The sequence below is a fragment of the Podarcis erhardii genome (genome assembly GCF_964252035.2).
Source record: "Podarcis erhardii genome assembly, chromosome: 9".
Classification (NCBI taxonomy): domain Eukaryota; kingdom Metazoa; phylum Chordata; class Lepidosauria; order Squamata; family Lacertidae; genus Podarcis; species Podarcis erhardii.
This window is the reverse complement of record NC_138512.1, coordinates 28,437,635-28,457,525: the sequence shown is the minus strand read 5'-3', so window position 1 is coordinate 28,457,525 and position 19,891 is coordinate 28,437,635.

The following is a 19,891-nucleotide window of genomic DNA, read 5'->3' as shown; positions in this document are numbered from 1 at the left end:
GGCACAAGGAGCCATATTCAATGCAACAAAATGCTTGCTGAGATCTTAGGAGGCAACGATTGTTAAGAACTCTCTTCCCTAGAGTTATGGCATGCAGCTTATAGTGCATGAGTACCGCATTTTACCAACCATTGTACATTTCATTAGGCTGGTGGCAATCTTGAGTGTGCACATTTGGAGTTCACAGAAGGACAGAGAACTCTATAGCATATTACATAGCTATTCATCTGCTCAAATCAAAACGCAAACAGGCTTCTTGTAAAGATCTTTATAATTAACTTTTCCTTCCATTGACTTTCACTTGAAGGGTTAAAAAAATGACCTGCTTTTGCTGTTGGGTTTAAATATAATTTAAGTAATTTTGGATGGGCTGTCTGTTTCATCAGTTGCTGGTTTCCCAGTATTTTATTTATGAGTATTTTTAATGGATTTGTGTGTTTTATTGTAAACCATGATGATATGGTTCACTAGCAATGGTTTAGGAATAGATGGGTCTGTCAATCTTGGCTTCCCTCCATTTCTCATTCTAGTATACTTAAGTTCAATTCTAGATTTATTTCATGTTTTTTTAAAGGTTCACAAAAAATTCTACCCGATTTTATGTGCATTTCTCCTAATACAAGTTTTGAATGCAATTTTGCCTAATATATATATTTTTACCAGTAGTTTCCAATATTTTTTAAAAGGCAATAAGCCATTTCCATTTATATATATACACACACATATACTAATAAACACTTTTTTTCTATGCATTCCTGGGGTTGGAGAAGCGCATCACAACATTTGAAGAAGTGTGAATTTTGAAGGATAGCTGTGCTTCAGTTTGCATATTGGTTTGGGAGGTGTGAATGAACCTTAAAATGTGAACAGTCTCAACAAAGGCAGCATGAGAACATCTTCAATAAATAGATATCACCCAAACAACTTTCATATTACACAACATTATTACCCTACTTGTATGCTTTGTTCCACCAAAGCCTTATATCTTTGCACGCATTACAAGCCTGACAATGGATTGCAGATTTTCAGAGGCATTCACTGGCTATCATACTGGCAAGAAAGATGATAGACTTTTTTTTCAACCAAACTCAGCATGTTGCCAATTGTGCCTTTTAAAAGTCTGTCTAGAAGACACACTGCATGAGGCAGTGAGAATGAAGAACCTTTGAAAGGGAGAGGTATAAATATTCGGTGACGTAATACCTTGATACCTGACACAAAGTGTGCATTTCAAAGTGTTCCATTCTAAAAGTTCTAACAATTCCCCACACAGTGCTTTGTATACAGAGCCCCATACATTGTCAAGGGCTCATGTGTGTGTGTGTCTATGTCTATGTCTATGTCTATGTCTATGTCTATGTCTATGTCTATGTCTATGTCTATGTCTATGTCTATGTCTATGTCTATGTCTGGGACGCAGGTGGTGCTGTAGTCTAGACCACAGAGCCTAGGGCTTGCTGATCAGAAGGTTGGCGGTTCGAATCCCCGTGACGGGTGAGCTCCTGTTGCTCGGTCCCAGCTCCTGCCAACCTAGCAGTTTGAAAGCATGTCAAAGTGCAAGTAGATAAATAGGTACCACACTGGAGGGAAGGTAAATGGTGTTTCTGTGCGCTGCTCTGGTTTGCAGACAAATGCCGGTTCCCTTGGCCAGTAAAGCAAGATGAACGCCACAACCCCAGAGTCATCTGTGACTGGACTTAACGGTCAGGGGTCCCTTTACCTTTAAGTATATGTATATGTTGTCTGATAACACATGTAGGGCTGAGGTCAAAATAGAAATTAGCACGGGGTTTGGAAATCCAGATCTGCTTAAGGGAAGGGGCTCAGTTCTGCAGTGAGTTCAGTCTGGAGCCAGACTGGCTTCCCACATCTGCCAAGTTATTCTGGGCCTGTCCACAACTCACTGGTGATCTTGATCCTGAAGTGTGCAGATCAGGTCCTTCCCACTTACCTTGCTTCTTTCACAGAAGCATCCATATGGGAAGATAGGAATGGTGTGATCCGCATCACAGAGGATTAAACAATATCATAGGTGATATATTTTTTGCAGATAACCTGCTTGATACATGCAGCCCTGAGGAGCCTTCATTGCAGCCCTTCAGAAGGTGTGTGAAAACCTCGCGCTGCTGCAGAATTCCTCCACCACTGAATTTTGCTGCACCCCAAGTCTATGCACAGTGCTACAGGTGCTACAGTGATCCCCCAATATACCCAAGAGCTATTTGATGAGCTGGGGAAGGACAACTGGGAATGGTCATCCCCATGCAACATCCTTTCTATGTAAATTGCACTCCCTGAGCACATCAAACTGGTGGTTGGTGGGTTGGGTGGGATGCAGTTGTGATGGGAAGGGTGGTGTGCCAGGAGGGGAGAGCTTAATGTCTCTTGCCAGTATGTGCCCTCCCCATGACTGTTTGTGTGAATGATTGTGAATGTATATGGCTATTTGCAATTAGTATTTATTGTCCACCCACTATCAATCCAAGCTCTGCCCATCACCAGCTTCAAGCCTACCGGCACATGCCTCCAACCGGCCACCCACCATGGCGGGGACAAAAATCTTGCCCACCTCAATCCTAGATGATTCCACTCCAAGATCTTGTGGCATTGCAGAAAAAGAGCCTTCAGGTTCTCCTTCCTACTAGATGTTTTAATGAATGCATCACTAGTATGTCATGTATCATAGTTTATTATGATAGATTAAAGATGCACTTATAAAAGCCAGCAGTAGGAAGAAGAACCTACAGACTCTGTTTCCTTGCTGCCAGATTTCAAAAATTATCTTTCAGGAATGAGAAAATACTGCTTCCAATTTGGAGGCACAGTTCTGTTTATTTTTCATATAATGATTCATCATTTTTTACTAACTTAGTGAATGATGTTTTTTTAAAGGAACTAGGGGCTACCACCACTGATCGAGTTGTTTGTCAACCCCCTCAAACCCTTGCCAACCCCCAACCTCATGTATATCATTCAACCCCCATACCCTAACAGCTCCTTTATCCTCTGCCTAACCCCCTGTTACCAATCCCCTCTCTCACAGTTAACCCCAAACTCCCCCTCCCCTCCCCCACAGTTTGCTCCAAACTTCCCTTCCCCCAACAGCTCTCCCCAAACTCCTCCCTCTCCCAACAGCTTGCCCCAATCCCAAGATCCCCTTGTAGCTGTTACCACATGTACAGATCCTTCGGGCAGTGCCAGACTAAGGGGAGAAAGACTTCAAACCATGGCTGCAGTCACAATGACAGGGAGCATGTGAGGGCCTGCCTGGCTGCCCACCTGCCAGGCCCATACACAGCTGAGCCACCTGCTTGCTCAGACTCCAGGCTTGCCTCTCTCTGCTGTGCAAGCAAGCAGGTAGGTAGGTAGGTGGCAGCAGCAACAATGACAGAGGGTACATGGAAAGGCCCCCTGTTTCCCCCACCTGCTCTCTCACTTGCTTCCTCTGTCAGTCTGCTCACTTCCACTGCTGGCCTGTTATGTTTCTCTAGCTCACTCCACCTGCTGCTGATCATGCAAACTGCAGCGTGATGACTTTTTTGTTACAAAACTATTCAAGACTACCTTGGCTAGTCAACACCAAAAAGTTACACAAATGAAATGAGGCTAAGGGTGGTTATTTTTTATTTTTTTAGGGACGCAAAGAGATTTTGAATTCATGAATGTAGATGATGAATATTGTGACTATAATAAAGGAAATCTTGAGACACAATGACCCATAAATTGGTATTTTGAGCTACAAGTCGATGCTGCTGATTGCTACGGGATACAGTCCAGCAGAGTTGCTAATGGGAACATAAACCAAATCATCCATTCCGACTCAAGAGACGAATCTCATTCCAAAGTGGGCTTGACGTGGAAAAAATACCTCTTCAGATTACCAACCTAAAAAAAAACCCATTAGTGGTTCTATAGTCAGTGCAATACAGTGCGACAATGCCTACATTTTGAACCAGGAGAAAGATGGAAAGTTTATATTAAGCTTAATGGTGAAAAGACTCCAGTACAAGGAAAAATAAAGCAATTCAGATCATATTCTGATGGTCCTGAAAGTGGACTACTTAAAAGAAATTTATGACCAGTGCCAGATTTATGTATAGGCTAAGTAGGCTGGTGCCTAGGGCCTCTAAATCTAGGGCGCCTCACCAGCCTGCCTTCTCCCCAGTGCCACAGTCTCCCGTCTCCCAAAATTGCAAACCCAATACTTCATGTGAGGGCAGGGCAACTTGGGTCTCTAAATCTAGGGGGCCTCGCCAGCCTGCCCATTCCCCAGTGTCGCAGTCTCCCCTCTCCCAAAATTGCAAACCCAAGACTTCATGCGAGGGCAGGGCAACCCAGGCCCAGCAACTATTAGACTCAGGGCTAGCCAGTGGGGCCCAATTTGAAGCAGTAGGGCACAACTTGATTTTATTTATTTATTTATTTATTTATTTTGGTAGGGCCCCAGTTCACAGCCAAAGTCTGCAAAATCTTATAGATATAAATAAAATCCATCTAGATTGCCCTGGTGCAGGTGCTCCCTTTGGAGCGGCCCGCGGGGCCCAATTTGGCCCAATTGCTCCAATTGCCTTAAGGTCAGCCCTGATGAGACTGTGCAGTGGTTGGACTGAAAAGCCCAGCACCTTCTAGGTCCATGGTGTCACCACTCAGAGGACAGACTCAAGGGCTTGTTAAGGAAATAAGGGTGAGGCACTTATTGGAAATCAGTTTTCTCACCTCTTCCCCCCCAAATCCCGAGACAATGAGCCCAGACACCTTTTATTCATAGTCGCATAAGCACTACACCGCAGCATGGCCATAAACTTGTATGTTCAACTGCTGAAATATACACCCAATATGTAGCAATGGAGATTTATGTTACTGCTTTATGAATGAACACTGTGTTTTATGAATGGACTCTGTATTTTGTGATTTACCTAAGAGCCACCAATAGGGAGCTCTAGAATCTGACAGCTAACCAATTGGGTACTACCAAACAGTGACCCCTATTGCTGAAAGCAGGTAACCAGCAGGGAATGCTTCAGCTCAGCCTTTGCACTGTTGACTGAACACCCCCTGCTGTGCAGAAAATGGAGGAAGCTTGTAAATTGTATCTCTTCTGGCATCCTGGCCAACTCTATTACACTGGTGTAAACCCTGGTGCACCAGAAGCACAGAATAGCAGCAAATAAAATCTGCTCATACATCAGCAACTGATAAGACTTGTCAACCAGTTCTTCCAAAGTCTTCCTAAATTATAAAGCTCCAAAATACAGGCCAAAAGAGAGCAGGTCTGGGAAGAGCAAGGCATACAATGGGCACCACCAGTGAAAAGGCCCTGCTCCATGTAATTCCTGCCCTGTCATTTGATAGCGTGCCCACTTGCCCTCCTTCTTGAAATGGAATGCTCTCTATTGGAGTCTCCAGGCCCAGTACAAAGACCATAAGAAGGGAGAGCAGGGACCTTGAAGTTCCCAACAGCTGTTAATAAATCAACCAAGCAAGCAGGTCACGTTTGTCACAGTCAGGACGTGTATGTCCTGGCCAGGCCTGCACCCAGTCTTGTTGTTGTACAATCTTGTTTGTCCTCAGTAACCAAAATTATATTATCAACATATACAAGCAGAAAAGTTGCTTTCCTTCATTTGCAAGGAATCGTAAAAAACAAAGTGGCACTAATAAAGAAAAGTTCCAGGGTGGCAACAGAAAGCAAACTAAAAATGCTTTTGCAGTTCATCAAAACTATCCAGCAATATCAAGTTATAGGAAAGCTGGTGCTATTAACAGTAATCCTTCTAGTTGGTTAATTGGTTTGGCAACTTCCATGCACATGACGTGTGATGCTAATTATTTTCCCCAAGCTATGAGATTCAGGTGAGGGTCAGATGCCTTGTCAATCCCAGCCAGTATATAAGAGGACGACCCGGCCTGCCCAGGCCCATGACATTCCTGAGAAGAAAGTGCAAGTAATACTTGCCAAATGCACTACTTACGTAATTTTTATCATTTCTTATGAAGATCAGTTTTGAACAAATTAAATTTAAAAAGACAAATTGAGAGGTGTTGGGGGAATCACAAAAAAGCATTTGGCATCACAACATCAGAGCAAGGGATCTGCAGAAGCAGACAGATTTGTTTTGTTTGTTTACTGAAATTTTTATTATTTTTAAATTAAAGATGTGCAGTGGGGAGTGGGCTCAGGGGCCACATAGAGTTATATCCTAGCACCACACTAGGGAACCAAAAGAATAGTCAGCTTAAAAAAAACCCAGTGGGGGAGGATCTCAGGGTACACAATAAACCTGAGTTTTCCACATTCTCTATAGCAGGGAGAGAGAGAGATGTTCTTGTCTAGATTCCTGTCTGGTGTGTCCTCTAACCCTTTGGTGACACTCCATTCTGGCATGTGCTTCTGCAATAATTTTGGATGGCTTGCATCACCTGAGATAAAATTGGTGGCAATGTTTACATCCTCTCTGTGTATTATTCTGGCAAACTGTAAGCACTTCTGTACAAGGATTGTCATTACCAGGATCTCAGTTGGGACCCAGAGGACTGCTGTGCAGTAATCATGGCTGCCTGCCTGGCTGCCTGCCAAAAATAAGCTATTTCTTCTAAATTGATAAAAGCGGGCAGAACACACACACACACACACACACACACACGAGTATTAAGCATTTTATGTTTGAAGATGCACATTTTCTCTGCTTTTGGAACATTAAACATTGTGTTAGTATTTACTATTTGCAATGGATTAGCTTTCCATTGTTCCTATTGTTCACTGGACTCATTGGTCTGTGTTCCAACAGCGGAATGGTTTATAACTATATATTTATAATAAAGCAGCAAAACTGTCACAGACAGCATAGCAAATTAGTTTGATTTCCCCCCTCGCTGTAGCCTTTTGTTATTTGAAGTTAAAAGTTAATCCTTGCCAGGGAAGGGCAGGATTAGCAGATGGTTAGCACCAGAGACTACGTTACTTGGGCCTGACTAATTATTGCTAGTGGCTAGTCTAATTTGCTCCAGGTGTAGGTTTTTAACGTGCCTCATCTTAACAGATGTAGCTTGTTCTCTTCTTTAGATTTTCTTGACCAGACTCCCTTTGTTTCCCAGGGTGGTATTCTTCCGGGGTTTTAAAACCGCTGAGGAATTGGTAGTATAATTACAGTAGTTTGGTAAGGTCACATCAAATATACTATATTTTTTGCTCTATAAGACTCACTTTTTCCCTCCTAAAAAGTAAGGGGGAATGTGTGTGCGTCTTATGGAGTGAATGCAGGCTGCGCAGCTATCCCAGAAGCCAGAACAGCAAGAGGGATTGCTGCTTTCACTGAGCAGCGATCCCTCTTGCTGTTCTGGCTTCTGAGATTCAGAATATTTTTTTTCTTGTTTTCCTCCTCCAAAAACTAGGTGCGTCTTGTGGTCTGGTGCATCTTATAGAGCGAAAAATACGGTAAGCTCTTCTGGTAAGGTCACATTAAGGGTGTGTTCACCCATGGGGTTTATTGAATTAGTTCCACTGATTATAATGAAGGGCTTCTGTTCTGATTTATGATGTCCCTTTCACGCTGCGTTTTTTAACCAATAGAGCACCATGTTGTGCTAAATGTCATTCACAGTCATGGTGCTTCTGAGCTCCTGTTTTTCTGGCCTCTCTTCAAGTTTTACCTCAATTAGTCCCGCCTCCCTTCTTTCAGTATTTGCCTTCTGGCTGCCCTGTTTCCTTCTTTTGCTCTGCTGGTACAGATTGATGGTCCCTCCTCATCCCCTTTCGTTTTCTCCTTGGACGCCGCCCCCAAATGCTTCCCCTCCTCATTTTCCTGCCATCTGGGTCTCCCCCCCCCGCTTCCTATTTCCCACAGTTTGTTACTTGCCTCCAACTCTTAAATTGGGGGGGGGGAAGGAAAGAAGTGCATTGCCTTTTCTGCTTGTCCTGCCTTTCCCCTCTCACTTTCATGGTGGTCATGGCCTCTGGCAGCAGCAGTCTACAAAGCAAAGGAAAAGCTTGCCCCAACTAGGGAGTGGGGAAAAGGCGTCAAGAAAGACCCTCTACTGAAGGGCTGCTTCAGAGCAGGCACCAGGGAAAGTTATAATCAAGAACTTGAAAGTTACTATGGGTTTTCAGCCTTAAAGAGCATATATTTTTTTCTGGAAGCAAATACCTTGGAAATGGGCACTAAACTTGCACTTTATTCCACTGGATTTCTGGAAACAGCTTTTACGTCATGTGAAAGCTCTGATATAATGTGGACATTAGCAATGAGGGAAATAATAATAATAATAATAATAATAATAATAATAATAATAATAATAAATAAATAAATAAATAAATAATTTATTATTTGTACCCCACCCATCTGGCTGGGTTTCCCCAGCCACTCTGGGCGGCTTCCAACAAAGATTAAAAATACTTTAAAATATCACACATTAAAAACTTCCCTGAACAGGGCTGCCTTCAGATGTCTTCTGAATGTCAGGTAGTTGTTTATCTCTTTGACATCTGATGGGAGGGCGTTCCACAGGGTGGGCGCCACAACTGAGAAGGCCCTCTGCTGGTTCCCTGTGGTGAGAAATTAGTGTGAATGCAACCTAGGTAAAGTCTTAGTAAAGAAGGCCTTAACAGGTGTGACATGAAGAGAGGTTCTGTTATGTACTGAGTTGAATAGGATTCAAACTGCAGCAGTCTGATTGGTCCTAGAACAATAGGATCCAAAAGGCAGCAGTCTGATTGGTCCTAGAACAATAGGATTCAGAATGCAGCAGTCTGATTGGTCCTAGAACAATGCAGCAGTATGATTGGTTGGCAGGAACCACCCAATCATGCTCCAGATAGAAGTGAATCCACAACCTGATTGGCTTACAGTAGAATTCCGGAATTAGCCAATCATGTGCAGCCCATTGTGTAAAGAATGTATATAAAGCAGATACTTTGAGGGGACATTCATTCATTCCTCCTCACCACTATGAGCTGAATGAAGAGCATGAAATCACTTTGCGACTCTGAGTATATTTCAGGTTCCCAAAAATGTATCTTGAGCAGGTCATAATATAGTGAGTTTCTCAAACAAATACCCTTTATTAGGCATAACAAACCACACATTATCAAACAGACACCATATACAAATTGTGCAAAATATGAGCTCAGCATAACAAGGTTTGTCCCAGTCAGATCTTTAACTCCAGAGGAAATCAATTTGCATAAATAATCTGTAACCTGAAGCGTATGTAACCTGAAGCATATGTAACCCGAGGTACCAATGTATTCCCAACTCACAACATGTTGATTCATATTTTAGAGAGTTTGCAAGTCCTAATAATGACCTCAGAATGGATGCATGAAATTTATCCAACCTCTTAAGGTCATCTTATACAGTGGTACCTTGGGTTGCATACGCTTCAGGTTACATACGCTTCAGGTTACAGACTCCGCTAACCCAGAAATAGTACCTCGGGTTAAGAACTTTGCTTCAGGATGAGAACAGAAATTGTGCTCTGGCGGCGTGGCAGCAGCAGGAGGCCCCATTAGCTAAAGTGGTGCTTCAGGTTAAGAACAGTTTCAGGTTAAGAACGGACCTCTGGAACTAATTAAGTACGTAACCAGAGGTACCACTGTAGTGGGTTTCAGGACCATGGAGAGTTCCCAGTCCTATTACAAGCAAATGAAGGATATTGTATCGCAGTGATGGCCAAACTTGGCCCTCCAGCTGTTTTGGGACTACAATTCCCTTCATCCCTGACCACTGGTCCTGTTAGCTAGGGATGATGGGAGTTGTAGTCCCAAAACAGCTGGAGGGCCAAGTTTGGCCATCACTGTTGTATCAGCAAAAGAGTGACAAGGTCTGTTCTGCTGCAGGCCCTGCCTCCCCAGACCAGCTGACTGCTCCCTAAAGAGTCATTGTAGTAGTAGTAGTAGTAGTAGTAGTAGTAACAGCAGCAGCAACAACAACCAAATTAGGGGGAGTGGAGCTGTGCCGCCACCTTGTTGCTTTGACCAGATAGGAAGTATGCATTACCCATGATGGTTCATGTATTGGCTAATTCATAATACACACACGTTATTGCCATCTCAGTGGTTTGTCACTTAACCTTTGTGACAAGTGCAAGGCCATGCTCCAAGGTCATACTTCAGGAAGGAAAGTTGGAAGCCTATACAAATCCCTTAGTTGAAGCAACTTTGATTACATAAGAGGGTAGGAATAACTTTTCTTCATCATATTAGAAGTCTGTACCTTTTCTTGTACAGTAAACCAACATTCCAACACTGTGGTTGAGTCCTTTATGTTGCCATGGTGTTGCCTGGGTCTTCCTGGGAGGTGATGCTCTCATGCTGTTCCTTAGTGTTGCAGACTGCCAAACCCTTTTGCTTTCCCTTGGTAACAGTTGCCAAGACTGCCCAGAACTGTCTCACCCCACAACTAATTATGTTTTTGCTTATCCCCTGTTTTCCCCAGGCAACTAGCCTTATGAAATCTATTAAAACCAAAACAGAAAAACCTGAAACATCTCAACACAAACCATGAGCGTACATTCATCATCTGCCACACAAGGAATCACAAGGGTTCTGGGGGTGAAGGAGGCACTCCACCTGGCAAATTGATTGTTTGTGTGGCTCCTCATTTGGATTAGGAGATTCCAACTATGCCACACACACACACACACACACACAGAGAGAGAGAGAGAGAGAGAATGAATGGGCATCGATTCACTGAAATCAAGTTGGAAGCTGCTTTTAATAACAGCAATGAGCAGCCCAAACATGGTTCTCTTATAAGGTGGGTGACTGCATATGTGAATCAATCCTTTCCCCCATCAGCAGCAAAAACGTCTTGAGCATTTGTGATATCACAGCAGCTCAGCCAATATTGTTTGGAAGAGGGGACATTTTATTGTGATAAGGAATCTGTCTCTGTGTGTCACAACCTGTAAACCCTTTAACACCCCAGTTTTTATTCTATTAGCAATGTAGCTTGTTTTCTTCATTACATGATGTAGAGTGAGCTCTGCACCTACCCTCATTAGGAGCCTACTTGATAAAAATAAAGACAGCCACCACCAGTAGTGGAAGGCTTGGTGGGGCAGAGATGATTATCTGACCTCCTGGCAATTGAGTTGCTGCTACTCACTGGGAGGTGAGGCCAGCACTCACCAGTGGAGCTAATCCAGTGTTCCTGCCACCACCACCATCCCCTGTCAATCTGGTTGCTTTTCCCCAGCCATTCTGGGTGGCTTACAGTGCATATAAAAATGGGAAAACATCAGGCATTAAAAATGCCCACTTGTGCCCACTTTCCTCAATTGTAGTTTCTCCAAAGTGCAATACATTGAACCCACTCCTTGCATTTTTCTTCCTTGGTTTAATTCCAACGCTTTCCCTTCTTCCGTTCATGTACAGTGGTGCCTCGCAAGACGAAAATAATTCGTTCCGTGAGTCTCTTCGTCTTGCGGTTTTTTCATCTTGCGAAGCATCCCTATTAGCGGCTTAGCGGCTTAGCGCTATTAGCGGTTTAGCGGCTTAGCGGCTTAGCAGCTAAGCGGCTATTAGCGGCTTAGCGGCTTAGAAAAAGAGGGGGGAAAGGGAAAAAACTCGCAAGACTCGCAAGCCCATAGGGAAATTCGTCTTGCGAAGTGCCTCGAAAAACGGAAAACCCTTTCGTCTAGCGGGCTTTTAGTCTTGCGAGGCATTCGTCTTGCGGGGCACCACTGTATTCATGTATTGTGGGTGATATGTGCCCTTTGTATCCAAATGAAACATATTTAACACATTCAGTATTACTCTTCTCCTTTAGCCTCTAATCATGGTTACTGCCCACAGCAGATCTTCCTCATTTTTAATGAGCAGACAGAAGCAAATCTATTTTCTGTGTGTCATGTCACACAGGGCCACAGTAAACAATAGGTAGGGATGGATTTGTTGAATGAACTTTGGAATCTTATTTCACACCAGCAAATTAACACATCACACAGCTAGAAGACTTCCCACTCTCCAAAGAAAATAAACTTAACATTCCTCTTTTGCTGCAAACCTATTGAGAAATTAAGCTTAAGAGTTACTTTACTGTGCAGAAATTCTTTTTTATATGATCCTACTCCTCACATGGGGATTGTCATAGGCTTTGAGCGTGCCCTTTAACATTCCCAGACCCTTAGGCACATATAAGTTTGCTGACACAATGCAGCTCATGACACCATTACTAACAATGTTGATGTTCTCCCCTTGTGATATTTGGGACTCCTCAAAGGCTCACAAGCAGACTAGGCTATCCTGCACACAAAGAATTGGCACATCTGCCCCAGAAAAGAGAGAGGTCGCTAAATCTGAGCATAAGAAAACCAAGATGCCTCCCATTGTGAGTAGTGAATAAGTCCAATAACCTAAGGGTATGGTCAATGCTGCACAACGGAAATAATAATATTGTCCCACCTTACAGATCTGTTATATAAGACTACTAGGCAAACTATAAGAAGAGTGTTGGAACACTCAAGTTTTGTTTATTTGTAGTATTTATATACCATTTTTCTGGGCGGACTTCAGAAAATGGTTCACATAATAATATTATTACAAGAATAAGCATGAAATTGTTTTAACAGTTCCAAAATAATGGAAAAAGACAAGTGGTTGGTTTAGAAAAAGCTGTTGCTTCTTCTTCTTCTCCCCTTCCCTCGGGGCAATAGGGTCCTTCAGACATCTTTGTGGTGACAGTTGGGAGAGGGAGAGGTCACATTGGGACCTGGATGGTGACAGTTTCATAAGCATCTTTGTTCTTCCCTTCTCTGGGGGCAAGGGTGTCCTTCAGACAATTACTTGCAATTAGCACTGAATCTCATTGTTGAGGGACTGGGTAAATTCACTATACTCCCTTCCCAGATATGGAGACATTCATCCTCAATCCTGTATTCCATTACACCAGACCAGTGGATATTGATATTTTCTTTCTCTGTAGCATGAAGGAGCCATCATGGATTTTCTGCACAGGCATTGGATATATTCCTAGGCAACTTGATGCATAATGTATATAACCTACAGCTATTTCAGTCATGAAATGATTTCTATCAGAAGGTCAGAATGCTGACTTGACCCCAAGATCCAAATATATGTTTCAAAAAACGAAAGAGAAAATATATGTTTATAGCTAGCTAGCTAGCTTGCTTCCTTTCTCTTTTTCCTTTCTTTTCTTAGGCTGCTGATCTTAAAAGAAGGGAATAATATATAGTATAAATTGACTTGTTTACCCACAATAACTTGTCAAGGTTATAAATTAAGACATCCTTGTTTCATAGACTTGATTTTTCATAACTATACCAAATTAGCCAAGCGAGTGTTAGCCTGATTGTGACTCAGCGCAAGTGTTTTCTTGCAAGTAGCCTAAGGTGGCCATTGTCCCACTAATAGTCAGATTTGGTATTTTAAGATGCACTGATTTTATGATATCTGACAGCCTAGTTTATTTGTAGTTAACGTCACGGCTGTGATAGGAAATGTATAATTGAAGGAGAGGGAAACAGAAGGGGGGGAAGGGTCTGTCAAAGATAAATCTGCCTTCCTAGAGTTACAAAACCTTTAACCTCCTCCCCCCCAAAAAATCCCCAAGGCATGGCTTGTTTTGTGTTATTTGTATTGATTTGCTTAATTCATGGGAGATACCAATACATTATAATACAAATAAAGGGTACTATTTGATCAAGGGTGATTTGCCCAGAACCTGAACTTGCACCTAACTCTAAATAGGTAGAGTGTAGGTTTGAGATCCGGGAATTGGTTCTGTGGCCTGCTTTGCCTAGGGCTGTGCTTCTAGATTTCAAATATCCCTAGACTTTGCCTTGTCACTGGAAATCCAAATGGTTTTAATGACACCACATGCCTAGTTCTAGCTCTGCCAGGTTTGCTAGTTATGGCTGTTGCAGGATAGGACTAGCCTGGCCACAGAATCCCATGCTCTAGTAACCTCATGGTTAGACCATTGCAATGTGCTTTACAAGGGACTGCCCTTGAAAACAGACCAGTTTCCACCTTCAAAGATGAGGCCTGATGCACTCATTTGCATGACTCATTTGCTCTGCGAGAATGTCAGGTTTGTAAATGAGCACTTCTATGGGGTGGGTGAAAATACTGCACCCTCCTATTCAGGCTCCAGATGCCGCCTTCTTCTTCTTCTTCTTCTTCTTCTTCTTCTTCTTCTTCTTCTTCTTCTTCTTCTTCGATGATGCACCCTTGGCTGCCCAAAGTGTCCCCCAGCATACACTGATGCTTTTTGCTCTGCCAGGAGGCCAGGGGGAGGAGACAGCAATCCTATTGTCTGTTCTGAATTGGATGAAGTTGAGGCGCACTGGAGAGAGTCCCTTCCTCTGGGTCTAGTTCCCACCAGTCAGCTCCCCCTTTGGTTTTCTCCCACTTCCTGCTTTGGGGGCTGCCAACCCAAGCTTATCCTGACAGAGCTGGAGGGCTAATGACAGTCAGGAATTAGGAGTGGGGCTTACATATATTCCCATCCCTGCTTTAGCTCTGCACACAATCACCCGGACACCAGAATAGGGTATGTGATCAGTTTTGTTGGGCTGGTTCACTTCCTCACTGGATTGTTTGCATAAGGACTGAGAATCTGAGGACTGTTACCTTGGTTAAGGAGACAGGAAAATAGCACCACTGGTGAAGCAGTACCACTGAGGCGGATGACTCATCTAACAACTCACATGGCTGAGATATGGTGACTGAGATCATGAAGAAGAGGAAGACATAATTGGAACCCACTTTCTTGCGTAGTCTGAGTTAGGATGCCATAAGCCAGTACTAAAATTAAGGGGTGTGATGGGGACTACGGCGCAATTACGAGCACAGTAAGAAAAAAGCTTTGTTGAAATCTTTTATTTACTTATGACCTTTTTTTTTCTTAACAAAAAATGCTGCCTTTTGTGTGACCTCTTGCTTTTCATCACAGTATGACTCAGCAAAGTTCCCTCCTGATGTGTACTTTGATTATTAAGGTTACTGTGATATTTGCTCTGCTCCTCTTCTCCAATTGCTTTACTTGAAGTCCATTAGGGATCACCCTAATACAATCTGCAGGAAAAGAAAACATGCCAGAATAAAAAAAGTAAGGGTGTCCTCTGAAGGACAAGTCTAAGTAATGCCACATATTAATAAGAGAGCTCTACAAAGCTAATAACCAACAACTTCCCTGCTTGTTACTCACCTTGACTGTCTTCAGGATAGGATATAATTTCCATGCTTACTGAAAGTATCATAAATTACACAGTTAAGAGTGGTGGTGGGAGGAGGTGCCAATGAATAACTAGGTGTGTCTGTGGAAAGGAGGGGTTCTTGTTTTGGCGTCTATTTTATTTTGTACTTCATTCTGTGAACCACCCTGAGATCTTTGGATGAAGGGTGGTATATAAATCAAACAAACAAACAAACAAACAATAATATTTATATGTTATTAAATAAATAACAATAGGAACCAAATATTTTATTATTATTATCCAGGAATCCCTAAGCTTGTCAGAACCATGCACTGATATAAATTGCACTTTTTGTCGATGCTCCTTCAGGTAGATTCTGTTCCTTTGTAGGACGCACCTGGCTGCATCCAGAACAACAACAACAGTTTCAAACTTCCTTGTTGGCAATGCAGTTAGATGATGAGCCACATGTGCAGAAAATTGCTATTTTTCTTAATGTGGCATGCACTGACGGTGCTAAACTTTTGAAACTCCTTTGACTTGTCTGCTGAAGAGAGAAATAATTATAAGGAAAATTTTGAGTACTGTCTTCTTAAAAGTAATGTAACAATGAAAATATATACATTTAAATCAAGGTACAGTCAAACCTCGGCTCTCGAACGGCTACGTTTTTGAACGATTTGGCTCCCAAATGCCAAAAACCCGGAAGGAAATGCTCCAGTTTTCAAATGTTTTTCAGAAGCCAAACGTCCGATGTGGCTTCCGCTTGAGTGCAGGAAGCTCCTGCAACCAATCGGAAGCAGCGATTTGGTTCCCGAATGGGCTTCCGGTACGGATTACGTTTGACAGCTGAGGTTTGACTGTATTGGCAAGATAGAGAAACTCTGGAAATGTTTCTCTCAGATTTAAGAATTTGTTATTTTGGAGAGCTGAGGAAATTGTAAATAAGAGATCAAATTGACATGGGTAGAAATAATTTTGGATGGTGAAGATGTTTCTTGACTGACTTGACATTGAGTAGAGCTATGCTGTTATGTCAAGCAGTGGAATTAAACTGGCAAAACCTCAGAGTAGTGGAGGAGTCAAAGGTGGAAGTGGCTGGGGAAAAGATAAGCAAATATAAAGATTACCGAGACAGAACTTGGCTGTTAAAATGTGTTCCTGAAAACATACAAAATGTTTCAGTTATTTTGTGATCGTACAGCAGAAGTGCTATTGAAGTCAAGGGGTGTTAATGGTTACAAGGTTGTGGGGGAGGCAACAATTTTAATGTGAATTAAATTCTGGAATTGGCTGGATGTCATGATGGAATGTCACTAGTTTCTATTCATGTATTATTGGTGACATTTATATTCTTCCTCCTCAAAGGGTTCCCAGGACAGTTATCAACATAGAACCAAACCAAACAATATCCAGTATATAGTGATTAACATGACAGTCATAGCAGGCAAAATTGGTTTGGCAGATCACAACCCTAAATTGTGTGAGTGATGTAAACCAAACTCAACCCCCCCCAACTTGTTGAATAGGTCTTTGCAGTTCTCTTTTTCTAGAAAAAGAGGTGCTGGAACTCACCTTGAACACCTCCCTTTTTCTCTTAGCATGGCAATGGCACCCACCTAGGAAATGCTGGAAATGAGTTCAGGTGAGTTCTGGCTAGGAAAAAAATCAGAGTCTTTGCTGCATCTGTTAAGCTAGTAAGCAGCACCTGCAGATATGTTGTCTTGCTATGTATCTGAGGTCCTAGACAAAGGCAGAAATGCCCCACCAGAAAATCTCTCCAATGCTGCTCTCAAGGGCAATGAATCAAGAAACAGGACATCTCTGATAAGAAAGGCTGCCAGGCACATGGCAGCACACATGGTAGAGAACAACATCTGACAAAGTGACAGTGAGAGTGGGTGGTCTGGGAATAGTGTGTGGGTGGGTGTGATTACAAAAACAGTAAAATATCAAGCAAAATATGTTAAACAAGGATGGGAGGGGGGATTGCGCCCAAATATATGACTGCTTTTGTTGGACTGTTTAGTATCATCAGCCAAGGGCATGATCTGAGGATATATTTTTACACGTAGCTATGTGCAATTTAAAATCGTAATAATTATATTTGAATAGCCAAACTAGGTGCCTTCAGCATACTTTCTCTGCAGTACATTTTGATCTCCTAGATCAGGCAAGAAACCCCCATGGGTCTGGATGATCTTACAGGAAAAGCTGTTTACAGCATAATAAATGTTAAAGAAAAGGGGAGGAATGTTTAACACTTTGCTTTTTCCCTCCATTGAGGTTAACCTTCAAAGCTTATTGCACTTCCATTTCTTTTCTTTTTGTAATAAAACCCCCCAACACACATTGATATGTTCATTGACTATTGAGGTGAAGCCCTGCTAAATTTATGTCTATGATGTGTTGTCATATATATATTATTATTAAACTGGAGGGCTCTTGATAAGCAAACATTTCTACAGTTTGGTAGTCAAATTCAGTTACTTTGATTTCCAAGTATCACCTAAGAGAAATGTAATTCTTCAGTCACAAACTCTTCAAATGGTCTGAGAAAATACCTTGAAAAGGTCACTTTATGAGTCAGACTTTATGAGTCTGCATCTAGCATTAGAACAGAAGAGTTGCTTTGTTGGAAGAAACCCAGGGTCATCTAACATGGTGACAATGACCATTGCTTGTTGACTGTCCCCAGCATGTGGTGTTCAGAAGCCCAAGTGGGATCTGCAACAAATTGTTGCCGCATATCTTCACTTTCAAACAGGTGCAATTCTGTTGAGGGTTTCAGACAGCTGTTATATTCTCATCCCTTTAGTTCTCCATTTTTCAGTGCAACTTACTGTTCTGAGATGAATGTGGATAGGGCTGTAGCCTAAGACTGCCTTTTGGTAAAAATGTTATTCCTCACACTATGAGTGTGAAGGAAGGAGAATCAATGGTTTTATGCCTGCCAGGTCAGAAGCAGAAGCATGTAGATATAATAATAATAATAATAATAATAATAATAATAATAATAATAATAATTATTATTTTATTTTTTCCTCAGCCACTTTGGGTGGCTCCTAACAGAACATTATAAACACTATAAAACATCAAACATTAAAAACTTCCCTAAAGAGGGCTGCCTTCAGATGTCTTCTAAAAGGCAGATAGTTGTTTATTTCCTTGACATCTGATGTGAGGGTGTTCCATAGGACAGGTGCCATTACTGAGAGGGCACTCTGCCTGGTTCCGGGTAACCTCACTTCCCGCAATGAGGGAACTGGCAAGAGGCCCTTGGAGCTGGACCTCGTTGTCCAGGCTGAACAATGGGGGTGGAGACGCTCCTTCAGGTATACTAGGCTGAGGCCATTTAGGGCTTTAAAGCTCAGCACCAACTCTTAGAGGGGGCAGATGGAGGGGAAATAACACATGTGTCAGCTCTAGGGCTGGCATGCATCCCCTCCATTTTTGGGGGTGGGGAAGCATTCTCTTAATCTCTCTTACATGCTCTTTCCTCCTCCTTATTGACATTGGAACCCAGATGACAGAGGAGGGAGAGCTACAGAAGTCTCCAAAACCAAAGTGAAGAGGTCTGTGGGGGTGGATGTCCTCTGCCTGCAAAACGTCTTCTGTGCATGCATACAATATCCCATGGTTCTTGGGATGCCCTCCTGGAGATCATGGCATTGTACCTGTCTTTGAGTCTTAGTCACCACTGCAACATAGAGAGAGTAGAAAAATTGCAGTATTTTTGTATAGCAAAGGATGGCAGTATTAATGAACAGCAATGGATGACAGTCAAAATTCCGGGCAGATTAAAAATTATTTACCATCTTTTCTAACTGGACGGTTCATTGTGTGTCATCATCTCACACAAATTATAATTTATTTTTCTTTAAATGTTTGTCAGAGCAATCAATTTCCTAAGAGATGAGGTTACACATCCTTCCTATATAAATATATCGAACTACTTTAAATTCTGTTTTGATTTGGGATATCTTTACCAAAGTGAAAATATCAAGATAATTACTTTTTTTTTAACAAATAAATGTTGATATAATGGGATTATTTTTAAACAGAATCTGAAAAGTGAAGAGGCAATGGTAGCAACAGAGAGAGAGTGAATTCAGGCTATATTTTACATGCAACTAATTAAATAACAATATCAACATCAGTTTTTAGCACTTGAAATTCCATCAATCTCCCTGGACATTTGATGCAAATGGTAATTTGCATGCATCTGTATACAGTTCCTTTGGAATTTTAAATCTGATTCCTTACTTCATTCACATTACTGTACTTATCATCCATTCTTCATTGCTCACACAATCCCAGAGTGAGGAACAACATTCTTATGCAATAAAACAGTATTTCATTTAAACACAATTTAATGTAAAACACACAGTACAGTGTAACTCCATCAGGTACATACTTTAATACTTGGTAGCAACACTATGAAGGGAGTATGGAAAGTCATATGCCTCCTGTAAAACAAGACAGCCTCAAATAATTACAGTAGTATGAATGCACACAATCTATTAATATCTCACTCCCTAAACCAGGGATGGGGGACCTTCACACACATGGCATGACCTTTAGTGCTGGGTGGAGCCAGAATCCAGAATGGTTCAAGGCACCATCTGCCTCTCTCTCATCATCTTAATATCTTGCTCTTTCTTTCTCTGCCACCCTATTTCCCTCTCTACATTTCCCTCTCTCTCCATGTTTTTCTCTGCTACCTGCAGCC